This window comes from Planococcus citri, chromosome 5, assembly GCF_950023065.1.
Source record: "Planococcus citri chromosome 5, ihPlaCitr1.1, whole genome shotgun sequence".
NCBI classification, from domain to species: domain Eukaryota; kingdom Metazoa; phylum Arthropoda; class Insecta; order Hemiptera; family Pseudococcidae; genus Planococcus; species Planococcus citri.
The window spans coordinates 21,287,281-21,296,403 of record NC_088681.1 but is presented as its reverse complement, the minus strand read 5'-3'; positions in this window follow the sequence as shown (position 1 = coordinate 21,296,403).

Below are 9,123 nucleotides of genomic sequence, written 5' to 3'. Positions count from 1 at the left end.
TAGAAAAAATCAAAATTTCAGCAAATTGACCTAGAAAGCTGAAATTTGATTTGTAGCCTATTTGTGACCTTCCGAGTCCATTGGTGACGATTTCGAATCGTTTTGAAGCCTCTAACGAATTTTCGGTTTCTCCAGTTTTAGAGTGAAATGAAATTCAGCACCTAAGTACATATATAAACTCGGATCTACCATCTTTTCAACCCTTTCGATCAATTTAGACATGTATTAGAAACATTTTTTTGTGCCAGTTCAAATCCAAAATTTTCTTCAATGATTACACCCGGTTGGCAAAACGGCATTTTTTAGACAGTGCATCTGAATAGGGATCTGACTACATATCAGTCAGAATGTATTTTCTGACTGCCAAAACGGCAATATCTGACTGTGGTTCTGAGTGTGGATCTGACTAGTCAGATCCACGCTCAGATCTCCACTCAGTCTTCTGACGAGTCACCGCCATCTTGGAATTTCAAAAAAATACTTGTTTCTGATTGGTTGATTGTAGTCAGACTGCGAATCTGACTGTCAAAACGGCAATTTCTGACTGCAGAAATGATTAGTCAGACATCACCAGAAATGTGCCAATCGGGCAGCCTTTTTTCGAAAACTGGAGAAACTGAAAATCCGCTGGAGGCTTTTCAGAACGGTTCGAAATCGTCACCAATCAACTCAGGAGGTCTAAAATAGGGTATAAAACAAATTACAGTTTCTAGGTCAATTTGCTGAAATTATTTTAATTTTTTTCAATTTTGGCCAAAAAATTTTAATTTTTAAAAAATGACCAAAAATCCAAAAATGAAAGTTGAACTCTTAAAATTTTGATTGGTGGTATATGTTGGGTTCTTCTTTCGATTGCTCTTTATATGTACTTACGATTTGAAATTTTTTGCACCGGTTGAGATACTTCCCAGTTCCCTTGTCAAGTTTATTTTTGAAATTATTGGGTGGGGGATGGCATTCAATTTTTGATCCTTCATTAAGGTACGTATCTGATAAGAATTAGAAAAACTGATTTTTCACACCTACCTATTAACTTTTTTTGTGCTACCTACTGAAGGATTCTGGCTTGAAATCCAATAATTGTAAAAAATTTCCTAGACCTATTTTTCTTTTCTTTTTTTGAATATTATATCTATTCATGTTTTTGTTTTTTGTTTTTGTTTAATAGTGTGAGAAACTATAACTGATCTTCATTTCCAAAAAATGTTAATAAGCGTGAAAAACTACGTATGATCATTAATTTACTAAATTAATTAAGGTTCCTCGAGCCTACCTTTTTTTCCTTACATTCATTTAACTATTTAATTCTTCGATAGAATCAGTAAACCATGGTATACAAGTCTATACCTATAAGCAGCGCTGCGAATCAATTATCTCTACTTATAATTACCGCAAAAAATATCATTAACTGGTTATTGGCTGAAACTGTAGGTCGGTCTACAAAGATACCGGCTGGAGATATTTTCATGTGCTTAAAATACATAAATACCTATGTATGACAAAAATAATTTTTAGAAATAGATTTAAAGTTGTATAAATTCTGAAAGTATACTCGTAATTAGAAAAATCAGATTTTTGGGAGGGAGGGGGGGTACTTGTATTGCATGATTATTACATCCGTCTTGTGAGGATAAATTTTGATGACTTTCAAAAGTTGATGTTTAATGAATTTTATTATTTTTTGAAAATAATTCATGCATACCTATTACCTGCCCACAATTTTTTTTGAATATTTAATTTAATTAGGTACTTAGTAGGTAGGTATTTTTATGAAATTTCGTCGTGGGGTTGGAGAATTTTTTCAAGTAGAATGATGTTCATGGCGCCGCCCTTACCACTCCCATTCATCTTGATTTACGTTTGACCTTCCTTCTGATAGTATACATACGTATTTCCAGCAGCAATCCATCGTGAATATTACCTACTACGTTTACCTGTCTTACCATATTTGCTACGTCGTCTTTGACGAGGCAAATTTATTCAGGTATTTTACCAGTAGCTGCTAGTTGTAAAGTAACTGTATAAATAATTCGGTGCAATGAAAAAAATTTTAAATTAGCCAAAACCATTATCCACTTAAATGTGCTGGGAAATATGTAACTCTGGATGTGTTTTCTCATCACTCTGTGTAAAATATTATGTTCATAATCCAACTACCCCTGGCTCTAAGCCAATTTGATTTGAAAAAAATTTAATTGGTCAAATGTGAACTTGTTCACAATACAACAACATACTCGTACCTTAAAATATAAGTTGGACTATTTTGCGTAAAAAGCATCCAGTGGAAAATTACCATATCCCAGGGTATCTTTACTTAAACAGCCTACCGCCAAAAGTCAAATTGAAAAAAAATTCACAGCTGCGGGTCATCGTAAAAATTACACTTCGCTAACAATTAAAACGGTAGAAAAAAAATTTCAAGCGAAAAAAATTGTGTAGTACGTAAATACGCAACGTAGCTGTACGAGTAGATAAACGTTTAATTTCCATATCATATTCTTCTCGAGTGTGGGAAAAAATCAAAACGTGGAAACGATTCGCGACTTTGCGACTACCACGTAATGTGAAATATTTGGCAGTGTTTACGTAATTTTCGACATCGATGCCAAAATATTTTCATTAATAAAGATCGTATACGAATTAATTATCGATGCCAATAAACTCTTATTTCGTCATCGTTCAATCTTCTCTGTGTCTGACTTTTGGTGATGGGTAATCGTGTTTAAAATGTGTCAATTTATACTTATTAGTGATTAAAAATTCGTATGGTAGGCCTACTAAGTACTTATGAAGTAAGCGAGCGAAGTTCGTACTCGTATATTTTTTTATGCGATACTATAAAATACGCATTTGAGCCTTAATTAGACTCTTATTTCTACCTTTTTTTTCACCTTTTCTTCGATGATGCACGCCTTACGTAAACGATTGAACTTGGTAGCTTGTGTGATGGAAGAGAAGATGAAGGGTCTTTTGTACACGAGTATCAGAAGGACCCTTCCGTTGAGGCTTTTCGATGAGAGTTCGATGCAGCTGAAATGATCGTTTTATTAGGTGTGAGGTGTCGATGTGTGTATTCGTATTGTATACTCTTCGAAACCGTTGAAAATGTCACTATTGTTTCTCTTATTGGACCGATATGACTGTCGAATAAATGGAAAACATGTAGTAGGTATAGAGTTATTATAGGTATGGTTTTATTTGATGTTTAATTTTTACTCGAGTCGAGTGTTTACTTAACGCAGTGTTGGTGATGATCGATCTCTTATGGTTGACCTTTAACACACCATTATCGAACCCTCAATTAGTAACTATAGAGGTGCTATAGGAAAGGGGAAAATATCGCTGTGTAAATATTTGACTACGAATGGCCAATAAAAAACCCTTTCGTGTTCAAATTGTACGTTTAATTTTAAACAGTTGCACTGCGAAATGATATGGGAAGTCAAATTTTAGGTGTGGGCAGTACTGACGTGTGAGATATCTGGACTTGATAGGTTTTAACGAGTGTTTGGGATGGGAAGGGGGGAGGAAATTAATGCCAAAAAATTTAAGGTCTCGAAGATTGGCTTTCCTGTTTTTTTGCTTTCAAAGATTTTTTTTTGATCTCGAGATATTGATCTTGAAATTATTTGCTCTCACATGGAGTTTTGTATCTCATTCGGGGGGGGGGGGGGGGTGAGAAATAATTGCCTCAATATTGTAGGTCTCAAAAATTTGCTTTCCAGTTTTTTGGCTTCCAAGATTTTTTGATTTCGAGATTATTTTCTTGAAATCACCTATTTTCTCTCAATAATTCCCTCCGTAGAGCATTTTATCTCAAAAATTTTGATCCTGAGATTTCATTCTTGAGTTTTGTATCTCATTGGGGGGAGGGGGTGAGAAATTATTGCCTCAATATTTTAGACCTCAAAAATTTGCTTTCCAGTTTTTTGGCTTCCAAGATTTTTTGATCTCGAGATTATTTTCTTGAAATTATTTTCTCTCAAAAAATTCTCTTCGTAGAGCTTTTTATCTCAAAATTTTTGATCCTGAGATTTTGTTTTTGAGTTTCATATTACATGATTTTTTGCTATCTAAAATTTTATTTTCAAAGTTTTCAATATCGTTAGATTTCAAGATTTTTTTCTCGAAATTATTTGCTCTCAAGATTTTTTTATTTTTGAGTATTTTAAATTTTAATCTTGAAAGTTTGATCTGAAGACTATATTTTTATTTCCTATATTTCACTCTCTGGAATTTTCCATCTCAAAATTTTTGATTTCAGGACCATGCTTTTGAGATTAATTACTCTTGAGAGTTTTGTTTCTCGAGTTCTTGATCTTGAAATTTTTTTTCTTAAGTTATTTTGACATTGAACGTTTTGATTTTGACCTCCTAAGTTTTTGATCCTGACATTTCTCTCAGTAGTTTACTTTTAGATTTGCGATTTGAATTTGCTTTAAAAAGAAAGTTTGTTCTTGAGATTTGTCTCCAGAGTTTTTGATCTCGATGTTTTCAGGCTTCAGAGTTTTTGAACTGGAGATTTTTTTCAAAATTTTTCTCCTTAAAACTTTTTGATCTTGGAAATTTTGATCCCAAGATTTATCTCTCCAAAATTTGTGAGTATGTCAAAATTTTTCATTTTGTGACTTGTCTTATGATTGAGATTTTTGTCTCCAGATTTTTTGATTTTGATGTTTTCAATCTGCTGAGTTTTTGATTTGGATGTTTTCAAACTTCAGAGTTTTCGATTTGGTGATTTTTTTCCTCAAAACTTTTCTATTCAGTTCAGAACGTTTCGATCTTGAAAATTTTGATCCTGAGATTTGTTTATCAGAAGTTTTCATGTTGAAGTTTCTGATTTTGAGACTTATGCTTGAGATATATTTTGTTTTCAGAGTTTTTGATTTTATTTAATGCTTTCAATCTCCAAATTTTTTGATCTTGAGAGGTTTTTTCAGGATTTTGTATCCAGTCTTTTGATTTTTGAAAGGTTTAATCCACGAGGGGTTCTTCCAGCGTTTTTCATTTCAATGGTTTCAATCATCAGAGCTTTTGATCCCATTTTTCTCCAGTGTCTTTTGTTTTTTTTTTAATTTTTGATCTCATAAGATTCCTCTGCCAAAAGTTTTTTTTTCAAAATTTTTGATTTTGAGACTTCTGCGCTTGAGATTTTGCTCGTAAAGTTAGTGTCTTCATCCAAGGTTTTATAAAAATCATTTTGATGCTTTAAAATTATGATTTCAAAATTTTTTTCAACTGTCATTTGATTTTTAAAGTTTTGATCTTGATATTTCTTTCTCCAAAGTGTTTCATCTCAGAATTTTTAATTTGAGACTGTTTTTGATTTCAAGATTTCTTTTCAAGATTTTTCTCTCCAAAATATTTCATCTTAAAATTTTCAAACTTTTGCTCTTGAGACTTTTGTCCCCAAAGTTTCAATTTTGATTCTTTCGATTTCCAACATTTTTGATCCTAAGATTTTTTCTCAAGATTTTTTTCTGTGTGACTATTTTAATTTTGAAAAATTTTGATCTCTGGAGTTTTTGACCTCAAGATTTCCCTTCTCAAACCTTTTCATTTCAAAATTTCCCCTCCTTAAAGCTTTTCATCTCAAGATTTTTGATTTTCAAGCTATTGAAGGGTTGAGATTTTTGTCTGCAGAGTTCTTTGATTTTCTATAATGATTTCAATCTCCAGAGTTTTTGATTCTCGATTTTTTTTTCAGAGTCTTTTGGTTTTGAATGTTTTGATCTCTGAGTTTTTGATTTATAAATTTTTGTCTATAAAGTTTTTCACCCCAAAAATTTTAGTTTTTGAAGCATTTGCTCTTGAGATTCTTGTCTCCAGCTGAGTTTTTGGTTTCTATGCTTCTAATCTCCAAAGTTATTGATGTCAAGATTTTTTCTCGATTTTTTTTCCAGTCTTTCGATATCGAGAATTTTGATCTTGATATTTTTTCTCTAGTGCTTTTTATCTCCTCAAATCTGTTTCGATCACAAGAATTTTTTATCTTAAAAAAATATTAAATTTTCATTTTTTTTCGACCTTGTGTTCTCCCAATGAAAAAAACTATCTAAATATGGGTAATTCTACCAGACTTACGTTAGAGTACCTAAATCTAACCGAAATTTCTCCAATGTCGTACTCCATACCTTTGAACACTATGGCTTATACTAGGTAGGTACATTTATTAAATACGTATACAAATTGGAAAATTTGTCTTTAATAATTTTTTTCATTATTAATTATTATTTATTTTGTTCGTTTAACGGATTTCTCTATGCGGGTATTACTAGTTTTTCTGGTTTTTTCCGTCTCCTTGCTCGTGCGTTCTTCTTCATCCAAAACTCTTAATACACATACGAGTATATTTCTAATTACATATTTATAACACGTCGAAACGTATTGGTAATTCACCAAATGAGCCGTGTACATCCTTATTTATTAATATTTTAATCCCAATTAAGACCATAATCCGGGCTAAAATGTGTATGGGTACCTGCATTTGAGCTTACCGTATGCCTTTTGTCTCCACTCCTATATCCCTATTTAATCGAGAGGTACACCTAGATGCCGAAGATTTTAAAATCTTGAGTACCTAACTAACTACCATAGGTACCTTGGTGTCGTGTGTTTAATTGCTGCACCGATACCGACGTCGTACGAGTATTAGGTGTACTACATGGTAAAGGAGTTTTTTTTATTCTTCTTTTTAAAATTTTTATTCTACGTTTTTTCTTTTCTTGTAATCGTTTAAAAGTCATTAGGTTTCATAGCTGCGACGTATTATCTTAGGGTAATTTAATACCTACGTTGTACACGTACTGTACGTACTATGTACGTATACATCAAAGTATCTACCATAGCAATTCGAAACTTAACGCAAGATAATACACAATTCATGCCTGTAATCTGCGTTGAATAGCCAGCATTGTTTTATAGTAGCTGAACAGTTATCTGTTGTTGGATACAGCTGAAGCCAGAGATCAGATTTCGTTGTGGTAGGTAATTGCATGCTGTACTTTCAGCAGCCCATAAGATGAGAACTGGGAAGAGAGTTTGACGATGATGAAGGCGCGAGAGGTAAATGGCAAATCTCGTATACGATATTGTGTAGGTACTTACTCGAATCTGTGCTAATCCTGGATAGATACAAAGTGCAATTTATACACATTGTTGCAGAAACCATTGGCCTGTTTGAGTGTGTGTGCTGACCGGATTAGAGTTTTAGTATGGTTTGATTATATTATGGCTATACCATGATACAGATTAGTATATACTACGATGGTGAAATCTATGGATTTATGATTAGTGTTCGTGTGTTCGTGGGAAAATTAATACAGAAAGATTTATGAGTGACTGTGAGCGAAAAAAATATAGATAGAGTATTGAGTTTTGCCTAAATAAAGGTATTGGATTTTTACGCGCATCTAAAAAAATCTAATGTTTTCAAAAATTTTACATTTTAAGAGTACTACTGGATATAACATTGAAGATGAAAAATCTTGAGAGATAAAACACAAAAAAAATCTCAATATCAAAAACTCTTGCGATCAAATCTCTTTTGAGGTAAAAATCTCAATACTAAAAACTCTGAAACAAAAATTTTGAGATAAAAAAATACTGGAAAAAAATATCAAAATCAAAAACTCTAAAAGAACAAAATTCCCAAAATCAAAAGGCCGGAATAAATATTGAAAAAAAATCTCGATATCAAAAACTTTGGGGATTGAAAGCAAGCATTGAAATCAAAAACTCCTGCTAGAGACAAGAATCACAAGAGCGAAAGCTTCAAAAACCAAAAATTTTGAGATGAAAAACTTTAAATGACAAAAATTTTGAGATAAAAAACTCAAGATGTCAAAACATTTAAAATCAAAAGAATCTGAAGAAAAACTCTGGAGATTGAAAGCATTATAGAAAATTAAAAAACCTTCACAACCAAAAATCTCAAGGGTTCAATAGTTTTAAAATCAAAAATCTTGAGATAAAAAGCACTAAGGAGGAAAATCTTGAGCTCAAAAACTCCATATATCAAATTTTTCAAAATTAAAACACTCACTTAGAAAAAAATCGTGGAAAAAATTTTGACATAAAAAATGTTGGAGATTGAAAGCATCAAAATTGAAACTTTGGAGAAAAAATCTCGAGAGCAAAAATTTTGAGATGAAAAACTTTGAAGAAAAAAATCTTGTGATTAAAAAAGTTTGAAAAGAAAATTTTAAAAATAAATCTCAAGATTAAAAATTCTATACCTAGGCGGAAATTTTAAGAGCAAAGTCTCAAAATTAAAAATTCTGAGATGAAAAAAAGTTTGAGAGAGAAATCTTAAGATCAAAAACTTTAGAGATCAACACTTTCAATATTAAAAGACTATGGAGAAGAAAATATCGGGATCAAAAATTCCGAAGATTGAAAGCATTGAAAACCAAAACTCTGTAGGCAAAAATCTCAAGAGCAAAAATTTCAAAGTCAAAAAATTTGGAATGAAGAACTTTTGAGAGAGAAATCTAAGGATCCAAAACACCATAGATCAAAACGTTCAAAATTAAAAAACTCTAAAGAAAAAAATTTCAGAACAAAAATTGGAAAGCTTGAAGAGTGAAAAATCTTTTTAAAAAATCATGTGATCGAAAACTGAAAAAAATAGGAATGAAAAACTCTGGAGACCGAAATCTCAAGAGACGAAGTCTCAAATATTGAAAACTTTGAAAGGGATCAAAACTTAAAATAAAAAACAAAAGACACTGCAGGAGAAAATCTCAAGAGTGAAAAATCATGGGATCAAAAGCTCTGTTGATTGAAACCATTGAAATCAAAAACGTTGGAAGAACCCTCGTGTTCAAAACTTTAAAAATCAAAAATCTGGATATAAAATCCTGAAAAAATCTCAAGATTAAAAAATTTGGAGATTGAAAGCATTACCTAACAAATATCTCAAGCATAAGTCTCAAAATCATAAATTTTAACATGAAAACTTTTGATAGACATATCTCAGGATCAAAATTTTCAAGGTCGAAACGTTCTGAACTAAATAGAAAAGTTTTGAGGCAAAAAAAATCACCAAATCAAAAACTCTGAGAGTTTGAAAACCTCAACATCAAAAACTCAGTAGATTGAAAACATCAAAATCAAAAAATC